Source organism: Dermochelys coriacea, chromosome 16 (genome assembly GCF_009764565.3).
Source record: "Dermochelys coriacea isolate rDerCor1 chromosome 16, rDerCor1.pri.v4, whole genome shotgun sequence".
NCBI lineage: Eukaryota > Metazoa > Chordata > Testudines > Dermochelyidae > Dermochelys > Dermochelys coriacea.
The window spans coordinates 24,394,373-24,419,307 of NC_050083.1; the positions used below are offsets into that span (position 1 = coordinate 24,394,373).

The following is a 24,935-nucleotide window of genomic DNA, read 5'->3' on the forward strand; positions in this document are numbered from 1 at the left end:
AGAAAGATCTTGGAGTCACTGTGGACAGTTTTCTGAAAACGTCTGCTCAATTACAGTGGCAGTCAAAAAAGCTAACAATGTTGGGAACTATTAGAAAAGGGATAGATAATAAGACTGAAAATATAATGCCACTATATAAATTGATAGTATGCCCACACCTTGAATACTGCATGCAGTTCTGGTCACCCCGTCTTAAAAAAGATACATTAGAATTGGAAAAAGTACAGAGAAGGGCAACAAAAGTGATTAGGGGTATGGGACAGCTTCCGTATGAGGAAAGATTAAAAAGATTGGAATGTTCACCTTAGAAAAGAGATGACTAAGGGGAGATATGATGGAGGTTGCGGGGGGGGGGGGGGCAGAAGGGGGAGTGAACAAGGAAGTATTATTTGCCCCTTACATAACAAGAACCAGGGGTCCCTCAATGAAATTAATAGGGAGCTGGTTTAAAACATACATAAGGAAGTATTTCTTCATACAACGCACAGTCAACCTGTGGCACTCATTGTCATGGGATGTTGTGAAGGGGAAAAGTATAACTGGGTTCAAAAAAGAATTAGTTAAGTTCATAGAGGATAGGTCCATCAATGGTTATTACACAAGATGGACAGAGATGCAACCCCATGTTCTAGGTGTCCCTAAAACTCCTACTGCCAGAAGCTGCGACAGGATGACAGAGGTTGGATCACTCAATAAACTGTCCTGTTCTGTTCATTCCCTGTGATGAATCCGGCACTGTCCACTGTCAGAAGACAGGATACTGGGCTAGATGGACCAATGGTCTGATCTAAGTATGGGTTCTTATGTTCATTACAGTAGCTAGAACTAAAATGTACTGCTGTAACTTTCTATGTGGAATTACGATGCAAGTTTAAATAATTTCAGTTCTTTTATGCTATTTGTTTAATCAATAAATGCCTTTGTATAAACAAATGTGAAAGATTAGTTTCACAAGAGCAGTGATCTAATGCAACTTCCTATGAGAACTGAAAACCATTTATGGAAACATTCAACATTTCCACCACAAGACCTTCAATAAAGAATGATTATAAACCCTACCTATGTTCCCAAAGCAACTTCCCACCACAGTCTTCAACTTTAGCATTATCCTTGACTCTAAACTTCTGCTTCTGTCCTCAGCTCCTACCCCTGCAAATTCACCTATCACAACTGACTGTTGCAATACTGCGTATGGCACTGCCTTAATCCCCTCTGACCTCAATTGCAGCATTTCCCTTCTCAACAGCATCCCATTTGCCCAGACTCTGGCACATGCAGGATGTTGTTGTCGGTTATCTCAAGGGTACAAAGAAGCCCAACCACATCACCCTGGTCCCCAATCATTTCAGGATACAGTTCAAAACCGCACTTTGTTTTTAAATGCTCGATGGCCTTCCTCCAGCTTACCTCAAGATGGCCTGTCTCATTTCCTCTCCTCCTCATCCCCACCCTCTTTGACTATACATGGATGCTGTTGGTAGTCTCAGAAGCAAGTCCAAGGGTTGCCACTCTGGTGGACAAAAATCTAAAGGGTGAACATGCAGGAGTCTCTCTCCCCCAGGGTATATAAAAAGGGGGAAGAAGTGGAATCTGGCTTCCACATCAAAACAGAAAGGAAGGAAGGAGAGTTGGGCATCATGGCTAGGAGTCAGGCAGGCCTGCCAGCAGATACTTATAGAACATAAATTAACTACACATAACATGCATGAATCTTACAAATGCAAACATTTCAGAAACATTGCCCCATAGCAAGAAGATTACACTGAATGGTAACAGACACTACACTTTTTTCCAACCATGAGAAACCTATATGATGGCTGTACCTAAGTCAAATGGACAACAATCACCTCTTCACTTCAGCAGGAAACAGGATCATAAAACAGACATGGAAGTTAATTGTTGATTAAGAATAAATAAAGGATGATTTCTATATGTCAAGGCAAGTCCAAAACCAATATATATCGGAGCCCACTTCTAACCATTTAAAACTATTTGGAGACAACCAAGAAGTATTAACTGGTATCATTGCATTTTATTGTATTAAAAAAAAAATCTATTTGGCACCAGGGAGATTAAGACTTAATTAAAAAAAAAAGAATATAGCAACAAAGATCTATAAAGTTTGTGTTAGAAGAAAAATGTTTAATCTATAGCTGATAGGACTCTATTTTTAAGCTAATAATCTTTTAAGTGGCAAAAAGATTTCACAATTCCCTCCCACAAATTAACGGACATGAGGATAATATCCTTGCTTTATACCAAGAAGAGAAACCACCATTAGAATTAATCATTAGGAATTCTGGCTTTAAGTAACGGAATAAGAGGATTCAATATTGGACACCTTGGCTGGGAGTATAAAACATGTTCTTGTTATAAAATCATTGGACACGTCAATATAATTTTAAGTTACAGAAGTAAGAGTAACTTAAAAATAAAAGAAGTATTTTTACATTCATTGTAGATTAGCATGGAAGTATTGTGAAAACTGCCCAAACACAATGAAGTTGAATAATTTTTTTAAAGTTATAAGTATAGCAATCTCCTTCCCTCACGTACTCAAGGTACAGAAGAAACTGGACATATCTGTTTAAAAGAAAGAACATGGCTAGATTCAGAAGAATTTAATAAAATATGAACAGGACCGTAAGTTTATCTGGATAACGCTTGGCCCTCTGCTAGGCACACTGGTAAGGGCTGTCAATGTGGAGGAAACAGACACATTCAAGTAAAGGTTTTTAATTAAGTGTAAATTTTTACATTTTCACTCCAAGATAAAAACAACTAGGGAAGGTATTAAAATCATTTAGTGGTATTCCAGTGTTCTCATGTCCCCTCACAGACCTTTTACTCTCCAAGACACAAACTGCCACGTCTTCAGCCCATCCCCCAACAGAACAATACTTTTAACCTCTCCACACTATTGTACCCCTTTCAGAAATCTGATTTGCCTTATGTACCCCCAAGTTTCACCTCACTTAAAAACTACTTGCTTACAAAAATCAGACATAAAAATATAAAAATGTCACAGTATACTATTACTGAAAACTTCCTTACTTTCTCATTTTACACCATATAATTAAAAAATAAATAGATTGGAATCTAAATATTGTACTTGCATTTCAGTGTGTAGTACACAGAGCAGTATAAAGAAGTCATTGTCTGTATGAAATGTTAGTTTGTCCTGACTTCGCTAGTGTTTTTTATGTAGCCAGTTGTAAAACTAGGCAAATATCTAGATGAGTGGATGTACCCCCTGGAAGACTTCTGCGTACCCCTGGTTGAGAAGAGAGGGCTACTCAGCTTGTGCAGTAACTGAGGTTCTTTGAGATGCGTCTCCCCGGGGTGCTCTACTGTAGGTTTGCGTCTGGAGTCAGATCTTCAATAGCCATGCCCGTGGGACTGCACATGCGCACCTCCCCTGCCCCACATTGTGCACAGGTAGTATAAATAGCGCTATGCAGTCTGACCCCCCCTCAGTTCCTTCTCTGCTGCTGAGCCCAAATGTTACACTCTGAAGCGGAGGGCAGGTAGTGGTATTTCAATCAAAAGACGAAAGGGGAGACACTATTCCCTTAGCCACTACTACATTATCTCTGCTCTTAATCCAAACAACAGACATTTTAACAGGCCCATATGGGCCTGATCATCCACCTTATATTTAACTAGCCAGGATGTAAAATACCTGCACTGCTATGTGTACTGCAATTTAAAAAAAGAGTAAGACCATTGTGGAGTGAAATCCTCGCCTCATGAAGCCAATGAAGTTTTCCCTTTTGATTTCACTGGCCCCAGGATTTCATCAGTGTGCTGTTTATTTGTATAATAATAATAAAATAATAATAATAATAATAATATAACAGTTGATAAACGTCTTGTACAATACATTTCAAATTATGCCATCTCTCATGCTTGTGTCAGACCTTTCTCCTTCTTGCTGCTACTACATTCTCTTCTTCTCCATCACACATCATGGGTAACTTTTCCTGCATTGCCCTCAGTGTCTTTTCATCTGTCCCTTCTCTCTCCCCCTTCCCTAATCATCTCTCTACAGATTGTGTTCAATCATTCCCAACATATCTTCTCTTCCCCCAAATCTCTCTCTCATATTATACTTCATTAGAGATTTTGTCTAGCACCATCCACTACAGACATCCCTGAATCCTTTAACACAAACACTTAAGAGGCACAGGACATGGGGCTTAGAAGAGTGCTGTCTCATATCCACTAGGGTTCTCAACTCTGTTAATGCCGGTGGAGCTGAACCTGCTATTAGCGATGGTAGAAAATGTCTGAAAAATTTCCCCTGTTTATTACGTGCCCTATGAAGAGGGAGTATGCAAGATTCACAATTGGTAGGTTATCTTTACAACTACAAGGACTAGAAATGGGATGTTTTTAAATGAAAACATTTAAAGAGGATGGGGTAGCTGACGATGTCAGGGCATAGGCCAATCACTAACTCAAGGGCATAAGGATTCTTGCACCTCCCTCTGGGGCACCAGGTATTGGCCAATGTCAGAAAAGATACTGGACTAGATGAACTAAGCCTGAACATGCATAACTCCAGTGCGTCTGGATCCCGCAGAAGCATTTGGCCCGTGCCTGGGAATGCTTCTATATGGGTGAATAGATTCATGTGCTTAGACCGATCCTGCAAAATACTACTCATGCAAGCGGCTCTATCAGTCTCAATTACTTGCCTGTGCAAAGCATAGGAAGACAGGACCATGTGATGGGGTTGAACAGAGAGAGGTAATTTTTGGACTGTGCCCAGGAGTCAAAGATCTAGCCATACTGAATTTAGCTACAGCAATCACAAGTTATCACTGTCTTGCTGAGGTTGTTCAGGAGGAATCGTTCAGATCCAGATTACAGTCAATATTGTGAGCGTGGATTTTGGTCCCAACTAGAGAAGTGGATTATAGCTATAAAGGCTCAGGTGACCCAAGAAATAAAGCATGATTATCCATATTCAAAAAAGTAGCATCAAACGTATTAATAGATTTTGTATAAAATTCAATGGAAAATCCATTCAGGGCCAGGGGCCTTACCATTTGGAGTTTCCTTAATAGCCTTCAATAAATCTGGTAGGCATTTAGCACAAAGGGGCTGTTAAATTAACATTTTCCTGATCTGTCACCTGTGGCATAGTTAATTTGTCAAAAAATTCTTTTAGCTTGTCACTGGACACTGCATATCCTGACAAATGAAGTCTGGAATAAAATTGACAAAATATCTCGTTAATTTTCTAGGAATCACACATCCTGGTTCCATTAAGCTTTTATTGTTAGAGATATTAGTCCTCACCCACCCTTTAAGTAGGTGAGTCACTATCTAAACTGGATGTAAACACACACATTTGTTTATTAAATAAAAAGATTAATATTGTTTTCTGCTACCCATAGTTTTCATGCACTATATCAGACTTGGGCTCTTATGAGAATTTCAATTTTACATTTCTTCAACACGTTCATCTTGAACAACGCTGTCAGAGTCAGCAATATCCTGTGGCTGAAGTGTAGGGTTGAGAGTCAAGTACTCTGGATTCTATTCTCTGCCCTGCCACTGACTTGTTGTGTGATCCTGAGCATGTCACCTAGCATCTGTGTCTCAGCTTCCCCATCTGAAAAACAGGGTCACTTATTTAACTCCTTTAACAATTGAAAACACTGAGAGTCCCTCTCTGACTAGGATCCTGCAGCTCTCCTTCTCTGCTGCTATCTAGGAATTGCACTCCCATAGTTTGAGTGTTGCACTGCTAAAAAATGCAGCTTACTGAGTAAGTGAAATTTGCTTCTTTGTTTTATAAGACTTTAATTAAACAGGCCACTGGCTACTAATTACTTGCCTTTGGGATTAAAAATAAAAGTGGCAGCTATTCAGTTTAGGAAAGCTGCTCCCAATCAACACACAAGGAATTTCTACCTCAAACAGTGATTTGGTACACAGAGCTGCTCTGCTCACATAGATCCACATATTAAACACGGCCTGAAAAAAACACAACCACACTATGGTAGGGGCCAAATAAGGATCATTACCTCAGTAATCTGTGGATATATAGTAAGGGTGTTCCATAGTTGATTGGGTTTATTGTAAGAGTGTAAGCAGCATGATATTACATATACATGCTTCTGCAATAGCTAGACGCAGTGGAAAGAGTTAAAGCCAGAACAAGAAACCCTGCTATGAATTTTCATAGCTGATGTCGAATTAGACCATTAATGTTACAAGCTTGGGTGTTTAATTATACAATTTATGGGTACTACACCATCAAAGAAAGAGTTTATACTAAATAAATTCCACCAGCCGCATGCAGTTTTAGGGACCTCTACATTATTAAATCATTTTATGTAACAATACCGGTATACTTTAAATACAAAAAGATGATTTTAAAACCATAAAGAATTACGTATTATAAACTTTATCAACTCTCCTAAGTTATATAGGAAGTTTGGTATAATCTTGAGTCTACCATAAGGATATCTTAATCTAAAAACAGCTCACAAGTATCAGGATAACGAAAAGCTGTACAAATATTCAAAGAGAAAATAGTGTGTGTTTTACCCGTCTCATTTTTGGGCTGTATTTTACTATATTTCATGGTGGAAAATTAAAGTAGAGTCCATAAACATTTCCTAGAGAAAAATATGATCAATTTTTTAAACAATAATAATTTACTGCATCTTACTATACAACAGAGTTCTGTGACTAAATATTATATCATTAGATGTTCTAATGATATAATACGCAGATTTTACTGAACCATTACTTAGTGAGTCATAAAAACCTCTTAAAATTAATATTTCATGCACATCCAGTTTATCCAAAGTTAGCATTTAATTAGATGGCCTTGGCACAAGTGAGCTTACTACTTTATTTGCTCCATCAGTATAAATTCAAATAATTGATTCACCACCTAGCAAACAATGTAAAACATTAGACAAAATAGGAACAAATAGAGATATTTTTCCAAATGCAAAATTTCCTCTGACTCTTAAACTGTGTAAGTGAAATGTGTTTGTTTCAGGTGACAAGATTATTTCATATAGTACCATATATAAAGCTTGTATCCCAATATGTAACTCACTCCAATAGGTATTTATACAACATACAGAAAAAGTTACAAATATGTGCACTGAACAAAGAACCAATCAAGCAGAATTTAAGCACCCAACTCACCCAATTTTTAAACATAATCAGCAGGACCAACAGATTAGAGGATCCAAGCTCAAATGTTTTAATCAACAAAGACCTTATTTCTCTAAAAGCACAATCCTTTTGTAGGTAGAAGTGCATGAAAGCCACCATTTTCTATACTATGGATTTCTGAAAAATAAAATACTCTGATAATGCTTTTAAAGTCAAATTTTGCTTAATCCAAAAACAAAAGTAATGAAATAAGATTTAAAAAAAGTAGCAGAAGTATGTGTATATATATATATATATATATTTATTTTTTTTTTAAAAGTAAAATTGCTTTTTGGGGGGGGGGGGAGGTTAAAAATAAGGATATGAACCATTAACCCAATAAAATGTTTAAATACTCTAAAATGTTTTTAAAATGTTTTTTTATACACATTTGGCAGAACATACGATGGCATGAAGATATTACTGGCATTTGCTTGAGATGGGAATCAGTGTCCAGCAAGATAGAAATGAGGGCTTCATCCTAAATACATGAGCATTCTTAGAGGAGACCAACACAAATCAGGAATATGAAGTATGGCTGGGACTTGTGGATTCTGGTGCAGTGAGTAATTTGCAGTATATTAAACCAAGGTCCACTACAGTATGTTGGTTAATAATTTGACTAGCCAGTTCTTTTTATTTTATTTACATATTATCTAAACAAGTCTTGTGAAAATGTCTGCTCATTTTAAATAAGTTAATTTTGCTCGGAATATCTCTAGGTTCCAGTGTTCACATGAACATACAAAATAACTGCATTTCCCTCCTAAGATCTTGTGTTCTGCATGTCATTGTACCACTCATGGAAACATAGGAATGGCACTTGTTTCAACAGATGGTAATCCCACTGTAAGTGCATGTTATCACTAAGTGACAAGTGACTAGTTTATTAATTATGATGATGATTATTGTTTGTTTTGTTTTGTTTTTTTATAGTCAGCTATCTGAAGTAGCTGTAATAATTCCAAGGAAGTTAAACAGAGTGACTGGACTTTGGTCTGACAGTTCAAAGAACTGAGAACTAAAATGAACCCTCAATAGCTGCTCCTCTCCCCGATAAACAGACCATCATTTATCTCACTGCAATGTATACAGTGTATACACAAGGTCTGTAAAATTGCATTGGCATTCTCATTTAATTTATCTCATTCACGCTGTCACTGTTCATAAAAATTTAACCCAGTAATTTCCTGCTATATAAAGCATAACAAAGTCTTAATACTTAAATAAAAGGTAAATACTATTATTTTTTATTCTAAATTGTTGACTTCACTTAGCATCTCTGCCCTGTACAACACCACACTCTTTTTCAATTAAAGGTCCAGATGTTTCAAAGGCTCCAGTAGGCAATGCCGGTTATAAGAAATGCTTTATCTGCATTGCAATGATCACTATCACATCAGCTCCAGGCTGCATTAACATACTCATGTTTTATTCTAGCCCCCTTCTGAATGTACCAGTTAATTATACAACGTCGAGCTGAAAAAAACAACACCAAGAGCTGTAGCATTTCCTTGCAAGCTTCCACCTGAACTGTTTTTCATACAGAATGTCAGGGAAACAAAGGTATGTTACACGTATAATTATATAATCAAACATTCCAAATTGCTCTCGTCTGCTTGGTATTCACTCCTCTAGTTTAATAAACCTGAGTAAGCTAAAAGCAAAGGTATAATATATAATTCATGTAACAAAGGCATATTCCAATCCTATTAATCTGTATTTACTTACACAATTTACCTTAAATTAAAAATGTTTACTTAAAAAGTGTTATAAATAGGATTTCCTGCTATACTTCTCTTCTGTCAAATCCCTTTGGAAGAGGGGAAAACCAATCCCCTGTTAGAGCCCAGGAGGTCTCATTTGCTTTAATGCTAATATCAGTTTTTTTGCAAGCCCAGTCCATCTTCTCTCCTGCCATCTCCAAATGGAGTTTCACCAGGAGTGAAATACACTTGCATGCAGCATGCCTGCACAAGCCCTACACACCACTGAAGTTACACAGAGGAACTTGCACAGGCTTTCCACAAAGGGCTGAATTTCAGTGTAGATGAGATGGTATTCAACTACCTAGGGATATTATGCCCTGACCTATTCAGTTACAACAGTGCTGATGAAAAGTGGAATGCATATTCCGATTTATCAAAATATGATGGTTATAGCCACAACAAAAATGCATTAGTTAAATAACGCTAATCTCACTGTTTACATACACCAGGAAAGAAACGGTATACTTTGGAAGAATTATTTGCATTTTACTTAGCAATAAACATGTTTTAATACTGGGGAATATAGTTATTCTTTGTAATAACAAAGTGCAACAAAAACTTGTAATTAAAAACTATATTATTTGTATATTTAGACATATACCATGAGATATTTTAATGAACAGATGCTATTCAAAAGATAAATGCTTTTACAAATATTCAATCCTTAAACAGGTCTCAGACTTTAATCCTAGGCTACTGTTGCATAAAGCAGACACCTTAAGTTCCTTGAAGACATTAGCCAACCTTAGGTAGAACATTTGAAACACATCACCATGTCACTTTTTAATGTGCCACAATCTATTAACCACATGGCAAACTAACAGGGATTTTTAAAATATGGGTTTTATAGCTTTGTGTTGGTGATTAATTAAATAAATAGCCAGTGTTTCACAAATCATTCCTCTAATTAGTATAAACCAGATACTTTGCATTTACTGACATTCTTGCCATCTGAAGCTCACAGAAGGGCAAGAGCATTACAACGACGAATCTGTACACTTCTGAACACATCGTCACCATGTCTCCCCGGCTGGCATTGTATCACTCAGCCCTGAGGCAGAGGTACAGTCTTCACAGGTGCTGCAGTCAGCTGGAGTTTGACTCCAGCTGCTTGGAAAAGATGTTCTGTTTAATTATTTTCCCTCATCCTGAAGTAAACAATGAGGATAACAAAGAAAAGCAAGTTTAGAGTAGCAGCCGTGTTAGTCTGTATCCGCAAAAAGAAAAGGAGGACTTGTGGCACCTTAGAGACTAACATTTATTTGACCATAAGCTTTCATGAGCTACAGCTCACTTCATCGGATGCATCCACTGAAGCTCACGAAAGCTTATGCTCAAATAAATTTGTTAGTCTCTAAGGTGCCACAAGTCCTGTTCTTTCTATGGAAAAGCAAGTTGACTCTTAAAGGTAACCTAAAGTAGCAAAGACGTGAGTTTCCGACAGTGAACAAATATTTAAGATTTAAGTGCTAAAAAGGAGCAGTGATGAGCTAATTGATCTTTTTCTGTCAAAATGCCCCAGTGGTTGAGGTCACACACACTTAGACACGGTTCCTTTTTAGGAAATCAAGCAAGCCTTATTAAAAGGGTTCACAGCTTAATGAAAGAAAGGGTCAATTATTCTTGAAAAAGAAGAAAAATTCATCATCTGTAAAACCTGCCTGAAATCTCATCATTTTTACAATGCATATCTAGAAGATCATTTCCCCCCAGAGCTCAATTTAAAATTTTAATAGTTAATCATTTTAAGTTTTAAAACAATTTTTTCTCTATATTATTAACTGGAACCTACAACCTAGGTAGGTTTTCATATTGAAATATGTTCTGAGGTGCTTAGTGACATTATCACAACAGGATATTCTAAAATCCTTAAACAAAAAGGCATCAGAGTTGGTATTTAAGAGACTGAGAATGGAAAAGCAACTGGGATGCTTACCAGAGACAGGTCCTTATTTCCTGTGATACCTGTAGCATCGACTCAGCTTGGAGAGAGTTGGATGGGGTTTGGTGGCCTTGTTCCTTAATCTAGGATTTTTCAGCTCATGGAAAGAGATTCACATATTACTTAGACTGAGAGGGAAAGGAACGAGTCTCACACAAGTTCTACCAAGGCTGGGATAGGCAGGCCAAGTCATTTCATCACACTGTCTCTCCATTTGCCTGTCTGTTAAGAGGAGGAATTAACACTGTCCTCCTTCAAAGGGATGGTGTTAGGAATAAAAGTGTCTGGCATGTTTGAGAACACTAACTGCTTGTTATTTTAGTTAGCCACAAAGCTGTACATCACACTAGGAAGCTGATCACCCCGTTACTTAATATATATTTGCAACTTTGGCACCACAAATAAAACTCATTGTGTCAAGTTACAAAGAGGAGGAGCCTACAACAAATAATCCAGATAACATAGGACCTCAGCCGATTATCTGGCAATGAGGCTAAATATAAAATTTTCAAACTGAATCTGAACAGTTATGGGTCTGGTAATAAGGTCATCAAAGCTTTTTGGCCTAAACACTGAGGGAGAGAGAGAATCTAGGGCTATTCCTACAATTCACGACAAAGCAAGTTACACTTTATTGGACACTGAAGATAAGGCATGTTCTTCCTTGTATAAAAAGATGCATACTTGAGGTCGCATGCTGAAGGGTCCTTTCTTGATGCTACTTCTTGTCTTCAGATACTAACTGTGAATTAATAAATGTTTTTGTGCCAGGCTGGATTTATTTAAATTAGCTAGCAGGAAACCTTGATTTAAATCATCATTTTAATCATGTTTTGCATTTGTACTTTTTGGTTATTTTCCTAAAGAAAGGTTGAGTCTCAGTGGTTGCTAACCATTAAAATATGTTGATTTGCAACTAAATATAGCTGTTACACAAAATTTAGTGATTCTTTTTGTAAACCTGAAGGATATGCCGTATTTATACACATTTAAGCAATTCTATATCTTAACTTACACTTATTCAGATTCTTAATTTTTACATTTTTATAATGTTAAAATGGTGTATGATTCATTTCTTATTTACTAGATTATTAATTTTTTCTGATTTTATCTCAAGATCTAGTTAGATGGAAATTCAAATAAACTAAAATGCACAAAACCACCATTTTGTATTTTTTTAATTAAATAAAACTGCCTTAAATGTGCTGAACAGATAAGAAGAAAAAGTTTATCAAAAATGTTGTGTGCTTAAAACAAATAGGTTTTTTTTTTTTTTATATAAAGGAAGCATTACCTGTAGTTAATGAACTGAACTAATTATTTCTGGTCACATGTCCTTTAAGATTTTAGAACTAACAGACCCTATCCACTCACTTTTAGTCATAGCTTTTATTCACAGATTGCAAGAAAAAAAAACAAGCTTCTTGCTCTTTCAACTCCCAACTGGTTTATTAACATTGCATACACTAATCATGTTATGGAACTAGCTGAATAAGCTGAAAAGAAGAAAGTATTATGTCTGCACCTGCAAAAGAAGCTACGGCGGTGAAAAGCTGGTTTAGCATTTCAACAAACTCTAGCTCCAAGTGCTTAGCCACTGACTTCCACCAGTTCAGTGGTTTGACTTTCTTTAAAAAACTTATCAAACATTACTGCTTAATATTATTTTGTATTCATTTTAAATGATTTAATATATTATAAGCAGCTTAGACTTTAACATAAGTTGTCAATTTCAAATTTAATTTTAATTTTTTTAAAAAACACCTGTATTTAACTTAAATTAAAAAATTTGATTTAAATAAAAAGTTCTAACTTTATTTAATCATTTATTTTTATCCACCCTGCTTAGCGCAGTTACATAGGACTATCTGCTCTTTTTGCAACACTATGTAAAGCTCATTTTCTAGAAAAGTTTACCAAGGCCTTGTAGATGTAAGATGCATCTCTCAGCAAGCCCATAGATATTTGGTAATCTGTCTCTCGTTATGAGCAAATTAGAAAACACTGTTATACAGCACTACAATGCAGACAGCATTTAATACACTATATCTATGCCCTGTCCTTTATTATTATTTCAGATATAGTTAATGAGATACAGAAAAGCTAGATCTGAGATCTACCACTCCCACCCCAAACATCCATAAATAAGGTCTTAAGTTTAGAGAATAGGGAGACAAGTAAGAAAACCGGAGGACACCAAAATACCCAGTCTGGCAATATAACACTGTTTCCAAACTAACAAAAGAAAGATTCATAGCACGCAGAATAAAGGATAATAAGATTTGCAACACAAGATTTAGTTTAAGATTTTTCCAGGACTTCCACAAGATTCCTTGAATCTGCAACTGAGTTTTTATCCAAGGATTTATCCTTCCCAAAATCTGACTGCTTAGTTAAGATACAACAGTAGCTTAACAAATTTCCCACAGCTGACTCTACTCAATCTTTCACTAGTAGCTTGAAACATCTTAAAATCCGAGACTGGAGTTTTATCAGTTTGCTCCTGGAGGTGCCAATCCTGTGTTTTTTGCCAAATTGAAGTATTGTCAACCATTTTTACTATTGTTGTGTCTGGAAAGTTACACATGCAGCTTTCATTAACTATCTTGGGAGAACTGCCCAGCACTGTGTTTACCAGATAGAATACATACATAGATTACTACTAATATTATAGTATTAGTACCTTTATTTCAAATGTTTAAGGAATACAATACTACCACAAGCAAGAGAGAGATATTTACTGCCTACTTTTATGCGTACATTTTACATAGCATAATAGACACTCAAAATAAACAGACCACCATAAATTCCTGCATTGTTGTTGAGATGAAACAAAGTTGAGGTCCTGGCTATGCTTGGTCGTTAAAATTCTCATGGCATTTTTCAGAAGAGCAAGATGCTCATCCCAATATTTTGGCTTAAATCTTTCTCTGATAATTACATTCTACCACCATACACTTCCTCTACACTTTCAAATAGATATGGGATAAGTTTTTACTTCCTACTCTTAAATGTAGAATATTTTGTTCCAAAGAGGTGGCTGCATGTTAGTGTAAAAGTGATAGAATCATAGTGTATCTAGGTTGGAAGGGACCTCAGGAGGTCAAGCTAGTCCAATCCCCTGCTCAAAGCAGGACCAATCTCCAACTAAATTATCCTGTATGAAGTCTGTAAAGTGCTTTGGGATGAAAGACACAAGGCATGACTATTGCTGAGTTAAAGGAGGGCTGGACTGTCAGGGAATGACAGTAAAATCACTTCACGCTGAAAGCCATTTTGACTAATTTAATTAAAAGAAAGCTACCTTGCATGTGGCAGAAACCTTATTTCAGAATTACAGTTTACTACACTTTGGGGAAGAAGTCTAGGATTGGAAATATTAAGGTTTATTTACTCTTATTTCTCCTCCCCCGTAGCAACAGTAAGTGCTGGAATACTATTAGTATGTTTCATCCTCATAACTCGTAAGTTTAAATGAATTTTCTCTAAAACAGGTTTCAGAGTAGCAGCCGTGTTAGTCTGTATTCGCAAAAAGAAAAGGAGTACTTGTGGCACCTTAGAGACTAACAAATTTATTAGAGCACAAGCTTTCGTGAGCTACAGCTCACTTCATCAGATGCATTAAGCTCACGAAAGCTTATGCTCTAATAAATTTGTTAGTCTCTAAGTTGCCACAAGTACTCCTTTTCTTTTTTCTCTAAAACAGCAACTGCTCCTGTTATCGCCAACTGTCATCTAGTTTGTGTATGTAGTGTAACTGTAGCCGTATGTGTCCCAGGATATTAGACACACACACGGTGGGGGAGGTGATATCTTTTATTGGACCAGCATCTGTTGGTGAGAGAGATCAGTTTAACAAATGTTGGTCCAATAAAAGACATTACTTCACCCCTCTTGTCTAACTAGTTTTTGTGTCAACGAAAGATTAGCACCAATACTGCAAGATAAGTATGGAGTTTAATTTTAGGAAGCTTTTGCATTTCAAACTCCCTCACACTTAAAATATTGTCTGCTGGGCCATTTCAGCAGTATTTTATCAAAGGGGGGGGGAGAGAGCGGGGGGCTAAAAAGCCACTTTATTTTTTCAGCAGCCAATTCTAAAAAGACATACCATTCTGAAATGCCAGGAATGTAAAAAGTGGCTTTAAAGAGTTTGTGTTTCAATGGCAGCGTTAAGTGTTTTTCAATGAAAAATTCCCCTAGACTTAAGCCAGTGTTAATACTAACAGGAGTAGAAAGGTTTTAGACAGTTAAATTCACAATAGCCACTGGATGCTAAGTTTAATAGTTTTGTCTAAACTGTAGTATATTGTATGTTTTGTTTATTCTAAAAAACTGTACTCCAGTATTTCCCTGGAGTTTTCTTCTTGCCAGTTACAGCAAAGGTACCACACTAAACACAAACAAGTTGGCTTAACCTTCAAGTAAACTGATATTTCCACAGAGGATTAAGACAAATATTCCATATAAACTTTTTTTTTTTTTTATTAAAGTAAAGGAATTGGCACTAACAAGAGAAATACAGACAGACAAGACAGTCTTCTCTCTGTTTCAGGCATGCAAATGAACACATGCTGTATGCAATGGAAGGCAGAGTAAAATACTTTTAATGGGGACAAACTTCATAACTAGGACATCAAAGCCAGGTGGGATTCAGAGTCATCCTTAAATTAAAAGGCAAATGGGGCTGACTGTCTTTAAACACAAATCACATTTATACTACCCAAGGTTATTTATCAGTTGTTTTTGAAAGAGGGATACTGCAAATTATACAAATATTGAATGTTAGTATAGAATTTTGAATGTTATTAAAGTAGTTGGGTGGAGTGTACTTTTTTCCTTCAAGTGGGTGATTAGGCCTGAACTAAAGTGGCCAAGTTATTCCTGTTTCAAACAATTTGTTCAGAAACAGCCAAAGTTGAAGACCCTGAAAATGTCTGTTTTAATGGAAAAAAGAACAGACACTTTTGCAACTGCATTTAAGCAAAATAAAGTTCTTTACTGGACGATTTTTCAGGTATTAGCATGGTCCTATGAAAGGTCCCAAGATCTCAGTTGTTATGTTCCCATAATCCTAGTGTCACAATTTGAAAACTTGCATTTCAAGCACGAAGAGCCGGACAAACATGTGGCCTAAAATGTTCCTCACAACAAACTAAAAGGACATTGAGATAAATAAAATGTATTAAATTTTCCTGTAATATACCTGGAAATAAAACCCTCAAGGTTATTGCAAAAAAGATATTTTAATACTTTTGCTAATAAAACAAATCCATAAAAATGTTAACTTGTAAACATTTTTCATTTAGAGCAAAATTTATAATTAAGTGAAAGACAATTACTAGGCACAAGATGAAAATCAATTAAACAGAGTAAAATGTAATATGACTTAACCAAGAAATTAGACTGTCTTATAAAATGTATTTTAAAATTTTTATTCTAATTAAACTAGTTATAATTAAATGACCATTGCTTTGGAAATACTTTTTAACCTCATCAGATCCATTCCCAAACTGTACGATCATTACAATTATTTCCTACTCCTCGTTATAATTGGCCTTTTTTCCTTTCTTCTTACAGTTCTGATGATGTTTCATAGTAAGAAGTGCAGGCTTCGCACGTTTTGAAAGAAATGAGCATTTTTCTGAAACGTTCTGAAATCCTCTGGTTATTTATAGGGCTAGTTCAGAAGCATTTAATGAGCTCCTGCCTGCTATTCACAATAGTCTTTATTTCAAGACATTATTTGAAATTCACCCATTCAAGAAAAATTATTATTTATTCCAACACAACAAATGCCAGTAACTTAGAGTTAAGATTGCTGAAGTGCACTTCCTACCAACACAATCACTCAAAAATCAATGAAATCACTGAATAAGGAAACAGTAACATCCACCCAAACCTCAATTCACATCTTAACACCCAACACCACGATACCCAAAAGCATGCCAAACGCTAAATACAAACTATTAATGTTGCTCCTCCCTGATAAAACAAAATTAATTTTAAAGCTATTAATATCTTTTAATCTTTCCAGCTATGTTTCATGGCTAGCCATCTTCTCAAATCAAACTAGAACAGAGGCTATGCAATCTGACATTGCCCTACCATGCTGATCACAAATTAGAGGAGATACAACAATGTCAGAATTACACAGTTGTTTTTAAGATGTCTTGCAATACTGCTGTCAATGTATCATCCTGCATGAATGACAATGCTTTCTGCAAGATGCCAATAGTACCTCATCTGAACCTATCCAATCGTAGTGCAAGTTAACCAACAAATCCCAGGGTGTTGTCATACAAGTACAGTGAAATTGCTTAGTTTTGTACGTTTTTACAGGTGTCTCCTAAAAAGCAAACCAGCCTCCTGGTTAACTTAAACAGAGGAGACAAACACCTAAGCAGTTACAAGAGCTGCATAGGCCATCTCACAGGTTTTCACTCCGACAAAGGCTTGGTAATTTTTCTTGAATAAGACCTTCTGGAGAGATGGATGCAAAAGTGGGAAAGTGAGATGTTTCAATAAGCCACACTAGAATCAGCTGCTGCAGCCATTGTAAAGAATGGTATGCCTGGAATTTATCAAGTAGTAACAGCATTGGCCAAAATTAATTAGCTGACACTGCAATGTCACTCACAGACATTTCTTTTGGAAGTAATGAAATCACGGAAACTCCAGCACTCAAGACACCCAATGGGGTTTTGAGACTAGGAAAGGGGTGCTCCTGGACAGTTTAATGGATAGAGTACTCAATACCCATTTATCATTTGACAGGAAAAATGTATTAACTGCATGGCACCCTGCCCAAATTCCACAATACTAAACTATTCATCCACCTTTAGGCGAATAATAGTGTGTTTGAATGTGATTTTCAGATGTAATCTGGAGGAGGTAATAATAGATTTTAAAAAGGAAAAAATTAAGTGACATTGCACAAAACAACTTTTTTCAGGGGATTCAGGGACAAAGAAAGAGGATGATCATAGGATGACTATGAGCTGCCAATGTGATATGGCTGTGAAAAAAGCTAATGCGGTTTTGGGATGCATCAGGAGAGGCATTTCCAGTAGGGATAAGGAGGTTTTAGTACCGTTATACAAGGCACTGGTGAGACCTCACCTAGAATACTGTGTGCAGTTCTGGTCTCCCATGTTTAAAAAGGATGCATTCAAACTGGAGCAGGTACAGAGAAGGGCTACTAGGATGATCCGAGGAATGGAAAACTTGTCTTATGAAAGGAGACTTAAGGTGCTTGGCTTGTTTAGCCTAACTAAAAGAAGGTTGAGGGGAGATATGATTGCTCTCTATAAATATATCAGAGGGATAAATATAGGAGAGGGAGAGGAATTATTTAAGCTCAGCACCAATGTGGACACAAGAACAAATGGGTATAAACTGGCCACCAGGAAGTTTAGACTTGAAATCAGACGAAGGTTTTTAACCATCAGAGGAGTGAAGTTTTGGAATAACCTTCCAAGGGAAGCAGTGGGGGCAAAAGATCTATCTGACTTCAAGATTCTAATCGATAAGTTTATGGAGGAGATGGTATGATGGGATAATGGGATTTTGGTAAGTAATTGATCTTTAAATATTCAGGGTAAATAGGCCAAATCCCCTGAGATGGGATATTAGATGGATGGGATCTGATTTACTATAGAAAATTCTTTCCTGGGTATCTGGCTGGTGAATCTTGCCCATGTGCTCAGGGTTTGGCTGATTGCCATGTTTGGGGTCGGGAGGGAGTTTTCCTCCAGGGCAGATTGGAGAGGCCCTGGAGGTTTTTTTGCCTTCCTCTGTAGCATGGGGCATGGTTGACTGGAGGGAGGCTTCTCTGCTCCTTGAAGTTTTGAACCATGATTTGAGGACTTCAATAGCTCAGACACGGGTGAGGTTTTTCATAGGAGTGGTGGGTGACATTCTGTGGCCTGCGCTGTGCAGGAGGTCGGACTAGATGATCAGAGTGGTCCCTTCTGACCTTAGTATCTATGAATCTATGAATAATAGTGTGTTTGAATGTGATTTTCAGATGTAATCTGGAGGAGGTAATAATAGATTTTAAAAAGGAAAAAATTAAGTGACATTGCACAAAACAACTTTTTTCAGGGGATTCAGGGACAAAGAAAGAGGCAAGAAGAGTGCATAATATACTAGAACTGCTTCAGCTCTGCAGAATTAGGTGGCAAAACCTCCTTGAATCACACTCAAGAAAGCAGATGCCTTCCCTTCCTCAGTTGTTAATATTAACATAGAACAAGAGAGCTGTGCACTTTGTTGCTTCTGTAGGTTAAGCTCATTGCACAAACCAGGGGCTCCTTGCATCACTCATGCCCTCTCCCCACAAGCTCCCTGTGTGCCACCTTCACATCCTTTATTTCAAGGAATTCCAGCAACCCCCCTGCCCCGTCTCTCATGACAGGGGCTGTGTGTGCCCACTATTCATCCTCACCATTCTGATTTATTTTCTTCCTGTCTGGGGAATAAGGCATGAAAGGAAACATGAAGCCAGAGGTGGAATGAGTGAAAAGGAGGGAAGAGATGAAGGAGTGCACTGCTGAAAAAGACAAGTTTCAGAGTAGCAGCTGTGTTAGTCTGTATTCGCAAAAAGAAAAGGAGTACTTGTGGTACCTTAGAGACTAACAAATTTATTTGAGCATAAGCTTTCGTGAGCTACAGCTCACTGCATCCGATGAAGTGAGCTGTAGCTCACGAAACCTTATGCTCAAATAAATTTGTTAGCCTCTAAGGTGCCACAAATACTCCTTTTCTTTTTGCTGAAAAAGAGTGCAGCGACATAGGTCAAAACACCACTTGTCCTTCCAAGGACATGAAATTCCAGAGTGCACTGAATAAAATGGCAGGAGCTCTCAGTTGGTAATTCTTTACCAACATACTGTTAGGGTTTCTCCCTGAAGTATTTGTGGGCCATGTAACAAAATTTTCCCTCTTTTAGATTATATTTGATCCCCACAAACTTTAAGGGAAAAGTCCAGTTCCAAATAAACTGAACAGTGATTCCTCTTGAAACATTCAGCAGCATCTCTTGTAACAGATATGCAACTATTTTTATAGCCTTGTAACACCTTAGGCTATTGTGTCAAATCATTCTATTTCTTTGCAGAGCAAGTACAGAGAAGAGTGAAGGTAATTATGTACTCATAGTCAGTGTAGCAAATCAGTTAAATTAAACCTGTATTTCACCTAAGTTGTACAGGTGCAAATAACTACTAACTTTTCTAATTTCATACTCTAGTACTCCCAAGTAAATAAAAGGGGAAAAAAAGTAAAGTTTTTCTGCCTACAAATAGAAACTGTCACTTACTAGGCTGTGATCTTTTCAGCTCATGCATTCTAAATGCATGCAGAGATATCATATGCACTTTCTATTTAGCAATTTAATTATATCTTTGCAGTCAGAGAGCAGCAATGGTTTGCAGTAATAATCAGGTGAAAGCATTCTCACATTAATATGCTGGAATCCGATGTGTTAATTTGATGCAACTTTGCGTTGACAATATGTGATTAATTTGTTCTAAGGCTAGCTATGCTCCCAGCTCTGACAGCTTAAAATGCTGGGTTTCTTTATCCATATCGCTATTTGACACGCCTTAGCCCACTGCTTTGCGAGGACCACTGTTAATTTGTAATGAACTGGCTTTTCAGGGAGCCCCTTCATTTTTAATTCTGTCAGTGTCACCTCCTTGAGGAAAATTACAAGTTTCCTTAGGTGTGATTACTGCCAAGTGCTGCTGATAAGAGGTTTGAGAAAACAGGGCTTTATAAAGTAGTCAGTATTTAATCTGCTGAAATAAATTTATGGTCTCTAGACAGATAAATATAATAGAAAGTTCTCTCATTTAAAAATTATTTTCAAGTTCTCCTTTACCTCTACCCCCCAAAGTAAAAATTCCTAGACATTCTGGTTTTACAACAAATTCGTTTAGGGGAAAAAAAGAAGATTATAAATCATTCACAAACGTAACAAGTGCCAGTAATAACAGACATCCAATTAAATCTGTGTCCAATTTAAACCAGAGAAAGACGCATGTAATTGCTGTAATGAGATAAAATAATTCAGCCAAATCACCAAGGACCCAATCTTGCGATGATGTCCACTGAAATCAATGGGCATTACACATTGGAAGGTTTGTAGTGCCAGGCCCTAATACTTTACTCTCCGCCTCCCACCAAGTGCGGTGCTTATTGCCACCACAGCATGACAGTGTATCTGAAGGTAGTGGCCTCGTGTGCTCCGTGCAACCCATACACATTCAAGTTGTATAAGTAGGGGCATAGCGAGCAGATCGAGGGACGTGATCGTTCCCCTCTATTCGACACTGGTGAGGCCTCATCTGGAGTACTGTGTCCAGTTTTGGGCCCCACACTACAGGAAGGATGTGGATAAATTGGAAAGAGTACAACGAAGGGCAACGAAAATGATTAGGGGTCTAGAGCACATGACTTATGAGGAGAGGCTGAGGGAGCTGGGATTGTTTAGTCTGCAGAAGAGAAGAATGAGGGGGGATTTGATAGCTGCTTTCAACTACCTGAAAGGGGGTTTCAAAGAGGATGGCTCTAGACTGTTCTCAATGGTAGCAGATGACAGAACGAGGAGTAATGGTCTCAAGTTGCAATGGGGGAGGTTTAGATTGGATATTAGGAAAAACTTTTTCACTAAGAGGGTGGTGAAACACTGGAATGCGTTACCTAGGGAGGTGGTAGAATCTCCTTCCTTAGAGGTTTTTAAGGTCAGGCTTGACAAAGCCCTAGCTGGGATGATTTAACTGGGACTTGGTCCTGCTTTGAGCAGGGGGTTGGACTAGATGACCTTCTGGGGTCCCTTCCAACCCTGATATTCTATGATTCTATGATTCTATGAAATGCGTTTTACTCTTAGCCAGGATACCTGAATTATTCTCTACGTTTCTGAAAAGTGCTTGTGAGGATGATACAACTAAAGTTGAGGATAATTGAGATCTCCTAACTTTAGAAATGATGGTAGGACAATGTTACACTCAAGGCAAATGAAAATGATGCCTGAAAATAACCATGAAATAGCTCTCTGGATGATACCACCACTGGCAGCATGCAGCAGTTTGAATTCCTCCTGATAGAGCTGAGAATTACATCTAAAGCCGTGTACCAAACTCAAACCAAACTAGGCCTTTGGGAACCTTCAAGCAGAGAAAGGAATGAATGGTAACTACCTATTAGCACTAAATGGGTGGCCAGAAGCTGATATTTATTTTATTTAAACCCATTAAAACTTATTCAATCTATTTTTAGGGTTTTATACCACCACCCATCACTGGAACATCTGAACATCTTCTATGCATAAATCAATATCAGTGGAGTCTTAGTTTGTTTCTTGGAGTGAAGCATGTAAATGAACCATCAAGTGGTGCACAAGCTAGTCGATGTGGCCACATGTTCCTGTGTCTTAATCCTCATTTCCACCCCCTCTTCAGATTTCATTACACCCAGTCCTTACATTTCTCAAAAACTGTACGGCCTCTGGGAAAGGGACCACGCCTTCACGTGGGTCGTACAGCGCCAAACAATGGGGCCCTAATCTGGGCCTGTAAACATTGCCCATGACACAAATACATTATTACTACTACTACTGGAGGTGAGATGAACTACTGTTGCATTGCAGTGTATCTGTAGCCGTGCTGGTCCCAGGATATTGGCCCCAGACCTGAAGAAGAGCTCTATGCAGCTCAAGAGACAGACGTGATCTTTTGATCCAGTAAAAGACATTACCTCACCTACCTTGTCTTTGAACCTAGGAGAAAGGTAGTCCTGCTAAACCAGGTCACTAACGAAGGAATACAACTACAGAGTGTATACGCTCATGTGAATTAGTCCCCACCTGCCTTTCCCTGCAACAAAAAAGTTCCAGATTTACAATACCACTACACCCTATCAATAGGTCACCTGGAGGAAGGAGAAAAGTCCTAGGGGAACTTTTTTAAACTGCATAAAGATATCTGAAGCAGGGAAGGGGAAAAAATGTAGAGCTCTCCCATCCTAACAGTCGAAGCAAGGTGGCTAGTTCCTTCCCAGAAGTAGCCGAAGGCCCACACTCTCTCCTTACTTATCCTCAGTAACTGATATTACATGAGTGCCCACACTATGCTAAGCATTGGACCAATATAAAGGAAGGCACAGTGCCTGCGTCAGAGCTCACAACACAACAAACAAAAAAACCAAAACAGCCAAAAGGTGGGGAAAGGGATAAACCACGCAAGCAAAGTGAGCAGAGTAGTGACTAGCTGATGGCTTGTTATATACAAAGGGGGGGTGGAGGACCCACAGAGAGAAATCTATCCTGGCTGGATTCCCTCTTTTGCAGTGCTCAGTCAGATAACACACCTTCAACAGGCAATGCAGTTTTTTAAAAACTAGGTCAGCTACAGAAACCCCTCCTCTTCCCCTCATGACTAGATGTCAGGGGATGCACCGACTCCTGCCATCATTCCTTTGACCTATTTGTGTTGGAGAGGGAGAAATCAGTAGCTGCATTAAATACCAGTGATGTACCTTTGAGGGGAAGAACATGAACCAGACTCTCATTGACTGGTCAAAGAAGGTCTTTCATGGGACGAAAAGAAAAGGAGTACTTGTGGCACCTTAGAGACTAACAAATTTATTGGAGCATAAGCTTTCGTGAGCTACAGCTCACTTCATCAGATGCATCTGATGAAGTGAGCTGTAGCTCACGAAAGCTTATGCTCTAATAAATTTGTTAGTCTCTAAGGTGCCACAAGTACTCCTTTTCTTTTTGCGAATACAGACTAACACGGCTGCTACTCTGAAACCTTTCATGGAACAGCAACTGCAGAGACTGCTTTTGTGCAGGACAGGGCTCAGAATTAGGGTGCCACTTAATGTCACTAATTATTTATATGCACATATATAAAATTCAGCCTGGTAGATGTAAATACCACTCAACGCACACAATTCATGAATTCATGCTGAAGCACATTTTTCATACATGCCTTTGTTTTCTTTTTTAAAAATCAGGCTCAATGTCAATGGGGATTATCAGAAGACTTGAGTTCTATGTATAAAAAGCATAATGCTGTAAGTCAATACACTGCATGCACTCTTCACCTGAGTACAAAATAGTATATCTGATACTATCAGTCTATTGCTGCAAGTTTCATAGAGTCATGGAGAAAATTAAAATATTCCACACACTTGGTACTTTCCAGAAAGAGATTATAAACACCTTGTTTTTGCTTAGGGAATCTGCTGAACTGGTGAACAAAACAGTGATGAAAGAAGCAGTGAAATGGCTAGTAAACAGTTTATTTGTTCAGTTTTCCTTGCAATACAAAGATTATGTCTAACGACAATATGATTCTTCAGTGAAAAATGACATGCTGAACTTTACCAAAACAAAAATTAATCTTATAAGCCTGGCAATAAATCATGCTATGTCAGAAAAAGTAACACAAGTGTTTGTATTAAGAGATGTGGGTAAGATTTTAATTTAAAAAACAATCAGCCCACGAGATGCTGCATACAGTAATACATTATACACATGTGCATGTGGGCACAGTCATACAGCCTCCTGAAAGCATTTACTGGACTGATATTGTGGAAATGAGTTAATAAGGGTTAATCAGAATACATTTTCAATTCAAAGGGCAATCCATAACGTAAATTCAAGTAAAGAGTGAAATATTTCTGAAACATTTTTCCTCTCAGAAAGAGTGCCTCAAAGATTGGGCAGCACACTCTTTCAGTGTAGAGATTTTTTATAATTACAACTTTCCCTTTACTAGAAAAAATTCAGCAGGATCTGAATTATGGGTTAATTATTCTATGAATATTTACAACAAACTTCCGATGTGTAAACTATCAGGATTGTCCACATCTATATTTTAAATAACCCATTTATTTTAAATTATTTTCTTTTGAGGTGAAAGTGTATGTTAACATTTCAGGATTGCCAGGTAACTGTAGGAGGTCAATCTATCTGAGTTACAACAGAAGTTTTGTTCCTGCTCATGCTTTTTCTCTCGATA

General features: G+C 37.6%; 1 protein-coding gene across 8 annotated transcripts in view; it reads right to left on the reverse strand.

Moving 5' to 3' along the window:
* The window catches only part of MAPKAP1 (MAPK associated protein 1), a 142,580-nt gene that overhangs the window by 84,459 nt on the left and 33,186 nt on the right, over window positions 1–24,935 (reverse strand). The gene's annotated exons all lie outside the window — the stretch shown is intronic.